Below are 13,448 nucleotides of genomic sequence, written 5' to 3'. Positions count from 1 at the left end.
CAGTGCTTCAACAGATACTAAAGCACCAAGTGAAGATTGTGAAGGTCTGTAGTTCAAATTAGAAGAAGTACTTAAACCCTTTTATGCTAATACAGGAAAATTCTATTGTATATATAGTTTTTTTTTCCACAAAAACTCAGAATGTTAACAAACCCAAAGCAGCATTTTCTGATATTTCAACATTTTCCAGCATACCAAAGCATGCATGCGTTTCCCTTTATTACTCTCTAAAGTCCCTTGGGTTTCCTTCTTCAAGATAATGCTGAATGTTTTGGAGATTGATATTCTCTGGGCATATATAGGGTTTAATGTTACTGCACAAAGTTTCATGCCTGGAGGGTTTTAGGAGGGTTTATTCCTAGAGTAGATTTCTTCCTTACAAAAAAAATTGGCTTGATTGCACCATTCGTCTTAGAATTATATACCCAGTAGGACATAGGTCCTGAAAGTTTACTTTGCTTCACTTTGTGACTCATTGCGATGTGGTGTCCTCGAAGATTGCCATGTAAGAAGGGAGATTTGCAAAAATTGACAGAAAATTTTACAGGAAATTTGCTTTTTTTTTAAAAAAAATGCCTATATTTTCTATTGAATTTTGGCCCTTTGGAAGATTTGAAAAGATAAAAATTCAATAAAGAATGTGAAAGATATAACCTTGAAGCTTAATTTTCTATGTGTTTCTTTCTTTTGTTTGAGATAGGCCATAAATATAAAATATTATATATTCTTTACGATGAAAGGAGTTGAAAAATAAGTTGTTAATTATAGAGTACCGCACCTTATATTTTCGTAAAGGGCATCGATATTCATATTATAAATCTTACAAGCTTGATGCTAACTCAAGCAATAAACGTGGAATTGTGAGGTTGTATTTGAAATAACATTATCAGCAATACTCAACCACCCTTAGCAGAAGAATATTTTCAGCCCAACTAATTCTTGTCTCTTTATAATATTCTATTCTCTTTGTAGTTATTTGTTATTAAGTTTGTTACAGGAAAGATTCTGCTCTCCTCCTTCTCTGTATATATATACTCCTTGCACAGTGTTTACGCTGCAATAAGAAAATATAGTAGAATTCATTTTCTCTTTGTCTACTGTATTTCTTTTATTTCCTTTGGTTTCTTCTTTTCATCATGGTATCACAACCCTGTTAGGAATCACGTCCACTTCCTAGCCTGCAGTATGGCCAAGTCTCCTACTACATCTTCCTCTCACACACAACTTGCTGTTATCTCTCTTCCATCTCCCATCAATATGATTACAGTAAAGTTTAAGCATGACAATTACCTACTGTGGAAGGCACAGCTCATACCATATCTCAAAGGTCAGAATCTCTTTGGACACATCGATGGTTCTTCAGTTCCTCCTCCCTCAATCGGCAAGAACGACACACCATCCCTTGATTTTCTCGCCTGGCAACAGCAGGATCAAGCCATCATCAGTGTCATGATCTCCTCCATTTCTGAAACACTGATTGCTTTCGTACTCACAACTTCCTCTTCCCTTGAGGTGTGGACAACTCTTGAAGATATATTTGCTGCAAAATCAAATGCGAGCATCATACAGATTCAACTCCAGCTCACCACCCTCAAAAAGGGTTCAGAAACTATCTCTGAATACTACCATCGTGCAAAGCTCCTTTAAGACTCCCTTTCCATGGCTAGTAAGATCATTTCCTCTTCTGATTTCATTACATATCTCCTGGCTAGTCTAGGCTCCGACTATGATTCTCTTGTTACATCCATCACTACTCATGTGGATCCACTTACACCTGCACAAGTATACAGCCATCTCCTGACTCATGAAGCACGACTAAACCATCAAAGCTCCACACTTACAGCATCCCCTGAATTCTTTGCTTACCTCACTCAAACAAAATCAACCACTAGCTTCTCTCGCGGCAGAGGCTTCTCACACACTAGGGGCAATTTCAGAGGTGGTGGTCGTGGTGGTCATGGCAAGCTTGGGAGTCGTCCTCCCTCCTCCACTTCAGCTCCCTTTTCCCCGAACAGACCCACCTGTCAGGTCTGTCATAAAAGAGGCCATGTAGTAACCGGGGAAAAAATAAAAATTAAAAAAAATATATAATAATAATATAATAAAATAAAATTAATTAATTAAATTAACAAGTAAAATGAATAGTATGATAAGGAAAATATATATATATATATATATATATATATATTGAATCATGTATATATATATATGTGTGTGTGTGTGTGTGTGTGTGTGTGTGTGTGTGTGTGTATATATATATATATATATATAAGTAAGTTATTATGATATGCATTTAATATAAAGGTTAAAGGTATATATATATATAGAAAGTGGAAAGCTTTTTCAAGAAGCTTACTTGGATTTTTTTTTGGAAGTGCTCTCTCTCTCCCTCTCTCTCTCTCTCTCTCCTACGACTCTCTCTCTCTCTCTTCGATTTCGAGCAAATTTTATGCCGGATCGACAAACCGAAGCCACCACGACGCTTCTGGCGAAGTTCTCTACAAGTCTGCCGGAGTGGATAATCAGGGAAACGAAGTTGGATTTCATCCCAAATCCAAGGTAAGGCTTTATATTCAATATTTGGATTTTTGACAGTTGAAGAAAGTGATATACGCGTAAAAATACTGAACTTTAATACTGAAAATTTTCAGTTCCAAGGTGTTGATTGGGAACGTTGGGAATCATCCCTAAGTTGAGGTAAGACTTTTTAAGTCGAATTTGACTTAATGGTAGTTATAAAAAATGTTGCACGTACGAAAATACTAAACTTTAATTCTGCGAGTTTTCATTTTCAGGGTGTTGAGTTGAGAACCTTGTGGGTACGGGGAAGATTTTCTTAGGGGCTTTTCAGGAATCAGGTAAGGGGATAAACTAAACTAGTTTTGTTTTAAGAAAATGTATGTATATATATGTAGCATCTGGTTTCAGGAAAAATAAATATATTTATATATATGATTTATATTTGAAAAATACTGTTTAAATGATGATATGTTGAATACGTAGAAAATTTGTTTAGTGTGGCATGAGTATAAAAATGTTGTGAAATACTGTTTTTTTTTTTGAATGGGGACGATATGGATTTCTATGATGGAAAACCGGCGTACGGGCCGAGATATTTTTATATGTATATATGATTTGCCGGCGTATGGGCCGTGCTATGTGGATGAGATTTACCGGCGTACGGGCCGTGCTATGTGATTTGCCAGCGTACAGGCTGTGCTATGTGATTTGTCGGCGTACGAGCCGTGCTATGTGGTTTGCCAGCATACGGGCTGTGCTATGTGATTTGCCGGCGTACGGGCCGAGCTATGATAAAATGTGTAATACCGGCGTACGGGCCGATGATTTTCATCATACATGTATATATGTGAAATGATATGATTGATGTGAAAATAAATGATATGAGATATTTATGTATCACGGTTTTAGTATATGTATATGATATCAGAACCTAGTTGGCTTGGTCTAGGCTAGCACTTGCACGGTACCGTTGCTATGTGTCCATGGTCCTCGTGATCATGATATTTGTGTTAACGCCGCTGTACGGAGTGGTGTGAGATTGGATGGTCGATGTGGTTATTTTCAAGAAGTGTGCTGTTATCGCCCCTGGTGTACGGACCAGTCTGGGTAGACCCATCGGACCTACAGACTACTGTTTGACTTGGCAGTGGTCGGCCAACCATTGTCAGGTCCCGCCTTCGGGTCACACAACCCAGTCATGTGGGGGTAATACATGACAACAGCCAGCTAAACTACCAGAATTGTTTTTATGTTATTATTATTATGATATGAGATGAGAAATGTTTATGAAAATGCAGTATGTTCTGCCATGTTTTGATATGCATATGTTTTCCCAGATTTGATAAACAATATTGAATATGTTATGTATGGTATATGTAGAACACAGAATACTCATGTTGCCACACACTAGTATTAGTTTATTTCCCTTATTGAGAGGTGTCTCACCCCTAAATCTTATACATTTTTCAGGAGCCCCAGATAGGAGAGCGGGAAAAGCCCCGCTGATCTAGATCAGTTGTTTGCCCTCTTTGGAAGGGTAAGTTTTTGGTAGGGACAGTTAGGTTTTGTGGGCGATTGTCCCTAGATTTCATTTTTGAGATGTATATACTGTGAGATAGTAATTGTAGTGACTCTGGTATGTGTTATGCACATTATGATGAGATGTATATGATTTTATACTTTCTGCTGCGTAGGCTTCTGCTGTATGTTTTGTTATATCCCTGGTGCCCACGGGCCCAGGTAGATTGTGACCTGCTGAGTTGGAATGTATGATGTGATGATAATTTATTTATATATAAAAATATATATATATATATATATATGTGAAAAAGGAGCAGGTCGTTATAGTTGGTATCAGAGCCTAGGTTGCTAGGTTCTGTAGACTTTAGAGTGCAGCAGGAACAATACCAGAGTTTAGGAAATGATTTGAGGTTTTGTTCTACAGTCTAGAAGCAGGACTTCCGTGGTAGTTTCTGTGTTTTTCTGGGGTGACGATTTCAAGAAAACCATAGTAAGCTATTATCGGGTTGTGTTCCTAGAATGTAGGACTGGGGATTAACAATGAGTTAGAAATGTTGAGATGAGTGGTGAGGATAGGTGGGTAAATTATGAGGATAGGATTACTGAATTGCAACTGCTATTTTCCAAGATGGATCCAGAAGGACATAGTGCCCATGCGAGTGGCAGTGATGGAGTAGGACCATCAGGTGCAGCTAGGACCGACTCTGATGCGGTATTACGTAGCGTGGCTCAGCAAGTTATGGCTGAGATTGCTAGGAGCTCGAGGGAGCAGAGTGGTCCATCTACAGGCCATGGGTGCACTATAGAGAAATTTACGAAGATGAATCCTCCGGCGTTCACAGGTGGAGTTGATCCAGTAGCCGCTGAGAACTGGATGTAGGAGATTGAGAAAATCTTGGCTGTGCTGCATTGTACTGAGGAACAGAGGGTCCTCTTTGCCACCTATTAATTGACAGGAGAGGCTGAGAGGTGGTGGACTGCGATGAGACTATTAGAGTAGCAGAGGGTGACTCCAATAGCTATGACATAGGACCGGTTTAAAGATCTGTTCTTTGACAGATATTTTCCAGCTACTGTGAGGGAGGCTAAGGTAGAAGAGTTCCTAAGTCTGAAGCAGGGACAGTTATCCGTCCAGCAGTATGCAGCACGTTTTATCGAGCTCTCTCGATTCGCCCCATACATTGTTCCTGATGAGGTGAAGAAGGCGAGGCAGTTTGAGAGAGGCTTGAAGCGGAGTATATTTAGGCAGGTGGTGGTGCTGCGGATCCAGGACTTCGCTGAGTTGGTCGACAGGGCGGCCTTGGCAGAGATTGGTGAGCGTCTTGATGCGGATGAGCAGGGACAGAGGAAGAGATCTGCATCTACGAGCTACCAGCAGGGTCACAGGCCGGGTCAGTGGAGGAGGGGTAATCATGGTAGAGGGTGGAGACAGGAGACGGGAGGACGACAGGTGCAGACAGGGTAGGATCCTCCAGTTTGTCAGACTTGTGGTAGGAGGCACTGGGGAGAGTGTCGAGCTGGTGGTGTAGTGTGCTACCGCTGCGGTAGATCGGGACATATAGTGCGAGATTGTCCTACCCCGCCAGATGCAGCTCCGGTGTGCTATCGCTGCGGTAGATCGGGGCACATGGTACGAGACTGCCCTACTCCACCAGATGCAGTTCCAGCTCCTAGACCATACCGGGGAGGTTATCAAGCACCACGGGGGGGCCAGCAGAGGAATACGGTTCCAGCTAGGGTGTTTACTCTGACGCCGGGTGAGGCTGAGGCGTCAGGTGACGTGGTGACAGGTATGGTCATTATGCTTTCTTTTAAAGTTATTGCATTATTTGATTCAGGAGCTACACACTCGTTTGTGTCCTTGGGGTGTATTAAATTATGTGAGACTGAAACACAATCATTAGATGTTGAACTGTTGGTATCTACACCGACTGGGTCGGTAGTGAGGTGTGGTAGGGTACTCCGCGACTGCCCAGTAGAGATTCAGGGGAAAACATTTTCTGCTGATTTGATAGTGTTAGACATGCATGGGTTTGACGTTATATTTGGCATGGATTGGCTAGCATCTAATTTTGCCAGCATAGATTGTCGTGCACGAGAGGTGATATTTAGACCCCCGGGGGAAGCAGAATTCAAGTTTGTAGGGTCGCATGTACAATCCCCGCCTCAGCTAGTTTCAACTATTCAGGCCAGGAGACTACTGCTGAGTGGTTGTCAGGGGTTTGTGGCGGTTGTGAAAGAGATGTCAGAGAATGAGTCGAAACTTGCTAGCATGCTTGTAGTGAAGGAGTTTGTGGATGTTTTTCCAGATGAGTTACCAGGCTTGCCACCCAACCGTGAGGTGGATTTCTCTATTGATCTACCTCCCGGTACAGCGCCAATTTCTAAAGTACCTTATCGAATGGCGCCAGTGGAGTTAGCAGAATTGAAGAATCAGTTGCAGGATCTGCTAGATAAGGGCTTCATACGACCCAGTGTATCTCCGTGGGGAGCTCCAGTTTTGTTTGTGAAAAAGAAATATGGGACTATGAGGATGTGTATAGACTATAGGGAGATAAATAAAGTAACAATCAAGAATAGGTAACCTCTACCCCGTATCGATGATTTGTTTGACCAGCTCCAGGGTACACGGGTGTATTCGAAGATTGACCTTAGATCTGGCTGCCATCAGGTGAAGGTGAAAGCAGAAGACGTCTCAAAGACGGCCTTCAGGACTAGGTATGGGCATTACGAGTTTCTAGTGATGCCGTTTGGTTTGACGAATGCTCCTGCGGTATTTATGGACTTGATGAATAGAGTCTTCCACCAATACCTAGACCAGTTTGTTGTTGTTTTTATTGATGATGTACTGGTCTATTCTAGGAACTATGAGGAGCATGAGACGCACTTGAGGCAGGTTTTGCAGACACTTCGGGAAAAGAAGTTGTACGCCAAGTTCAGTAAATGTGAATTTTGGCTAGAGAAGGTCGTGTTCTTGGGGCATGTTGTATCTGGAGGCGGTATTTCTGTGGATCCTAGCAAGATTGAGGCTGTAGTGAATTGGGCTAGACCGAGAAATGTCCAGGAGATCAGGAGTTTCTTGGGGCTAGCAGGCTATTACCGTCGTTTTGTTGAGGGATTCTCAGCTTTGTCAGGGCCCTTGACACGACTGACGAGGAAGAATGTTAGATTTGAGTGGGACGATAGTTGTGAGCAGAGTTTTCAGGAGCTGAAGCAGAGACTAGTCACAGCACCAGTGTTGATCATCCTATGTGGGGGTGAAGGGTATACCATTTATAGTGATGCGTCCTTGAAGGGACTTGGCTGTGTATTAATGCAGCATGGCAGGGTAGTGGTGTATGCATCCAGGCAATTGAAAGAATATGAGAAGAACTACCCTACCCATGATCTTGAGTTGGCTGCAGTGGTACACGCACTGAAGATTTGGAGGCATTACCTGTACGGTGAGCAGTGTGAGATCTTCTCCGACCATAAAAGTTTGAAGTATTTCTTTATGCAGAAAGAACTGAATATGAGGCAGAGAAGGTGGTTGGAGCTGATTAAGGATTTTGATTGTACCATCAGTTATCACCCAGGGAAAGCAAACGTGGTAGCTGATGCGTTGAGCAGGAAATCCAGGGAGCCAGTGTTGGCGGCTATGGGGATCCAGCATCCGATCATAATGGATCTGGAGAGACTCGGCATAGAGTTGGTGGAGAGTGATCTCCCAGTATGTATTGCCAGCCTAGTGGTACAGCCTACCCTGCAGGAGAGAATTAAAGCTACCCAGAAGGAAGATCCAGAGCTAGTGGAGGTGATAGACAGAGTACAAAGTGGGCAGGGGGAGGAGTTCAGTATCGCAGATGACGGAGTTTTGCAGTTCCGTTCCAGATTATGTGTTCCTGCCGATACTGAGATCAGGAAGACTATTCTAGAGGAGGCTCACAGATCTTTGTATACAATTCATCCCGGTAGTACGAAGATGTACAGAGATCTGCGAGAGTCATACTGGTGGAGTGGTATGAAGAGAGAGATTTCCGAGTATGTAGGGCAGTGTTTGACGTGCCAGCAGGTAAAGGCTGAACACTAGAGACCGGCATGGCAGTTGCAGCCGTTATTCATCCCGGAGTGGAAGTAGGATCACATATCGATGGACTTCGTGTCAGGACTGCCGACGACGTTACATGGTCATAATGCCATCTGGGTGATTGTTGATCGATTGACGAAGACCGTCCACTTTATTCCCATCAAGATCAGCTACTCCCTCAACCGTTTAGCGGAGATTTACATTCAGGAGATAGTACGTTCTCATGGGGTGCCTGTATCTATTGTGTCGGATTGAGACCCACGATTCACATCACGATTTTGGAGGAGTCTGCAGGAGGCTCTGGGGTCTCAGTTATCGTTTAGTACGGCATTCCATCCTCAGTTAGACGAGCAGACTGAGAGGACGATACAGATATTAGAGGACATGCTCAGAGCGTGTGTACTAGACTTTGGGGGTAGTTGGACTCAATTCATGCCATTAGTAGAATTTGCATATAATACCAGTTATCAGTCTAGCATTAGCATGGCACCATTTGAGGCTCTGTACGGTAGGAGATGTCGTTCTCCTTTGTTCTGGGATGAAGTGGGTGAGCGGCGAGTAGTGGGGCCAGAGCTGGTTCAGCAGGCATATGATAAAGTTCTTCTTATTAGGGACAGGATCAGTGCAGCTCAGAGTCGACAGAAGAGTTATGCCGACCATCGCCGCAGGAATTTAGAGTTTGACGTAAGTGATCACGTATTTTTGAAGATAGCTCCGATGAAAGGGATTATGCGATTTGGGAGGAAGGGTAAACTTAGTCATAGGTTTATCGGTCCATTTGAGATTCTAGATAAAGTGGGACCGGTAGCCTACAGGCTAGCTTTGCCACCTGTATTGTCCAGGATTCACAACGTATTTCATGTTGCTATATTGAGGAAATACGTCCCAGACCCTTCTCATGTCATCAATTATAATGAGTTGGAGCTTAGTGATTCACTGAGATATGAGGAGGTACCAATACAGATTCTGGATAGGAAAGTGTAAGAGCTACGTAACAGGACGATTCCTCAAGTAAAAGTCTTGTGGAGGAATCATGTAGTAGAAGAGGCTTCTTGGGAGTCCGAGGAGCAGATGAAGCAGAGGTATCCGCATTTATTTCAAGAAGTCTGAGTGAATAAATGTAAATAGTTAAGTAGTTTTCTGTTGCAGATACATGTAATGGTTGAATAGTGTAGTACTTTAGTTTTGGGAGAATGGTTTTCTTTTGTATATGTAATCTTCCAAGACTCGAAATGTAACCACGGTATTCCTCCGCCATAAGTGAGGGTAGGTAATAAAATGAGTAGACCCTTTTTCCTGATTAAAGGATAGTGAGTTACGAAAACAGTAAATTTCGAGGACGAAATTCTTTTAAGGGGGGAGGAATGTAGTAACCGGGAAAAAAATAAAATTTTAAAAAAATATATAATAATAAAATAATAAAATAAAATTAATTAATTAAATTAACAAGTAAAATGAATAGTATGATAAGGAAAATATATATATATATATATATATATATATATATATATATTGAAGCATGTATATATATATATATGTGTGTGTGTGTGTGTGTATATATATATATTTATAAGTAAGTTATTATGATATGCATTTAATATAAAGGTTAAAGGTATATATATATATATATAAAGTGGAAAGCTTCTTCAAGAAGCTTACTTGGATTTTTTTTTGGAAGTGCTCTCTCTCTCTCTCTCTCTCTCTCTCTCCTACGACTCTCTCTCTCTCTCTCTTCGATTTCGGGCTAATTTTACGCCGGATCAACAAACCGAAGCCACCACGACGCTCCTGGCGAAGTTCTGTACAAGTCTGCCGGAGTGGATCGTCAGGGAAACGAAGTTGGATTTCATCCCAAATCCAAGGTAAGACTTTATATTCAATATTTGGATTTTTGACAATTGAAGAAAGTGATATGGGCGTAAAAATACTGAACTTTAATACTGAAAATTTTCAGTTCCAAGGTGTTGATTGGGAACGTTGGGAATCATCCCTAAGTTGAGGTAAGACTTTTTAAGTCGAATTTGACTTAGTGGTAGTTATAAAAAAGTTGTACGTACGAAAATACTAAACTTTAATTCTGCGAGTTTTCATTTTCAGGGTGTTGAGTTGAGAACCTTGTGGGTACAGGGAAGATTTTCTTAGGGGCTTTTCAGGAATCAGGTAAGGGGATAAACTAAACTAGTTTTGTTTTGAGAAAATGTATGTATATATATGTAGCATCTGGTTTCAGGAAAAATAAATATATTTATATATATGATTTATATTTGGAAAATACTATTTAAATGATGATATGTTGAATACGTAGAAAATTTGTTTAGTGTGGCATGAGTATAAAAATGTTGTGAAATACTGTTTTTTTTTTTTTGAATGGGGACGATATGGATTTCTATGATGGAAAACCGGCATACAGGCCGAGATATTTTTATATGTATATGTGATTTGCCGGCGTATGGGCCGTGCTATGTGGATGAGATTTGCCGGCGTACGGGCCGTGCTATGTGATTTGCTAGCGTACAGGCGGTGCTATGTGATTTGTCGGCGTACGAGCCGTGCTATGTGGTTTGCCAGCGTACGGGCTGTGCTATGTGATTTGCCGGCGTACGGGCCAAGCTATGATAAAATGTGTAATACCGGCGTACGGGTCGATGATTTTCATGATACATGTATATATGTGAAATGATATGATTGATGTGAAAATAAATGATATGAGATATTTATGTATCACGGTTTTAGTATATGTATATGATATCAGAACCTAGTTGGCTTGGTCTAGGCTAGCACTTGCACGGTACCGTTGCTATGTGTCCATGGTCCTCGTGATCATGATATCTGTGTTAACGCCACTGTACGGAGTGGTGTGAGATTGGATGGTCGATGTGGTTATTTTCAAGAAGTGTGCTGTTATCGCCCCTGGTGTACGGACCAGTCTAAGTAGACTCATCGGACCTACAGACTACTGTTTGACTTGGCAGTGGTCGGCCAACCATTGTCAGGTCCCGCCTTCGGGTCACACAACCCAGTCATGTGGGGGTAATACATGACAACAGCCAGCTAACCTACCAGGATTGTTTTTATGTTATTATTATTATGATATGAGATGAGAAATGTTTATGAAAATGCAGTATGTTCTGCCATGTTTTGATATGCATATGTTTTCCCAGATTTGATAAACAGTATTGAATATGTTATGTATGGTATATGTAGAACACAGAATACTCATGTTGCCACACACTAGTATTAGTTTATTTCCCTTACTGAGAGGTGTCTCACCCCTAAATCTTATACATTTTTCAGGAGCCCCTGATAGGAGAGCGGGAAAAGCCCCGCTGATCTAGATCAGTTGTTTGCCTCTTTGGAAGGGTAAGTTTTTGGTAGGGATAGTTAGGTTTTGTGGGCGATTGTCCCTAGATTTCATTTTTGAGATGTATATACTGTGAGATAGTAATTGTAGTGACTCTGGTATGTGTTATGCACATTATGATGAGATGTATATTATTTTATACTTTCTGCTGCGTAGGCTTCTGCTGTATGTTTTGTTATATCCCTGGTGTCCACGGGCCCAGGTGGATTGTGACCTGCTGAGTTGGAATGTATGATGTGATGATAATTTATTTATATAAAAAAAAAAAATATATATATATATATATATATATGTGAAAAAGGAGCAGGTCGTTACAGGCCACACCGCCATCTCCTGTTATCACAGATTCAACTACAGCTACCAATCTCCTCCACCACCTTCCCTCTCTGCTCACCTAACTTTTGGGCCACAATTTCAGCAACCCCCTTCCACACCTACAGATCCCAATTGGTACCCCGATTCTGCTGCTACCCACCACTTCACCCATGATTTCTCCAATCTCTCTCTCAACCCTTTAGAATACAAAGGTGATGACCAAGTACGAGTTGGTGATGGCTCTTCACTCCCAATTCATCATGTTGGCAGCTCCACCATACCTTCCTCTGATGGCAGTATTCTCCTCTCCCAACTCTACCATGTTCCTCAATTTCTAAAAATTTAATTTCAGTTCGCAAATTATATGAGGATAACTCTGTATTCTTTAAATTTCACAATTCCTTTTTTTGTGTGAAGGACTCCCAAACTCAGCAGGTTCTCCTTCGCGGTTCTACTAAGGATGGCATGTATGTGTTCCCACCTTCCTCTCCTCAAGCTCATGTTGGTGAGCATGTCTCCTCATCTCAATGGCATTCTCGTCTTGGTCATCCATCAATGCAATTAGTACACAAACTCATCTCTCAGATGTCTTTACCCACCACTTCCTCTTCCTCTTTGGGTTTATGCTCTTCGTGCTGCAAGGCCAAGCTTCACCAGCTCCCTCATGGTCGTTCAACTCATCGTTCATCTACCCCACTCCATCTCATTTTCTTCGACGTTTGGGGCCCTACACCAGTGATCTCCCGTGGTGGTTTTCGTTATTATGTTTCCTTTGTTGATGACTACAATCGATTTACTTGGATTTTTTCGTTAAAACATAAATCTGATGTAGCCTCTGTTTTTTTGTTTTTCAAATGCCATGTAGAAAATCTCTTTAATACAAAAATTCATTCATTATAATCTAATTGGGGTGGTGAATTTCAGACTCTTAATAATGTGTTAAAATCTTTTGGCATTTGTCATTGCATCTCGTCCCCATGCTCATTCCCAAAATGGCTCAGTTGAACGCAAACATAGGCACATTGTGGAAACCGGTCTTGCCCTTCTTGCTCATTCCTCCTTACCCCAATCCTATTGGTCTGATGCTTTCGTTACTGCTGTTTTTTTAATTAATCGTCTACCCTCCCTCATTTTAAATCACAAATCCCCATTCGAGGTTTTATTTCATTACAAACTTGATTATCTTTTTTTAAAAACTTTCGGCTGTCAATGTTGGCCTAATCTTAGGCCATATAATCAACACAAAATGGATTTCCGATCCCTTCCTTGTGTTTTTCTCGGCTACAGTTCTTCTCATCATGGCTATTTGTGCTTTCATGTTCCAACTGGCTGTATGTACATTTCCAAGGATGTTTTATTTGATGAATCTGTCTTTCCCTTTGCAGATTCTAGCTTCCGCTCTCTTCAACAAAGTCCAGCCCAGCCCACTCCATCTCACACTTCACTACCCTCTTTCAGTCAGCCCACTAAATATTCCCCCACTTCTATATCTCGAACTAGGCTCGGCCCATCATCTCCTCCCAGCAACACTGGGCCTCTGACATACTCTTTCATCCCTCACTCCCAAGTTCAACTCCCACCTGTCTCACCTGCTACCGTGTCTTCATCTCAGCATTTACCTAGGGCTTCCCTCGACTCCTCACCATCACCACAGTCTCGTTCGCC

Source organism: Malania oleifera, chromosome 11 (genome assembly GCF_029873635.1).
Source record: "Malania oleifera isolate guangnan ecotype guangnan chromosome 11, ASM2987363v1, whole genome shotgun sequence".
Lineage (NCBI taxonomy): Eukaryota > Viridiplantae > Streptophyta > Magnoliopsida > Santalales > Ximeniaceae > Malania > Malania oleifera.
This window is presented reverse-complemented; position numbering follows the sequence as displayed.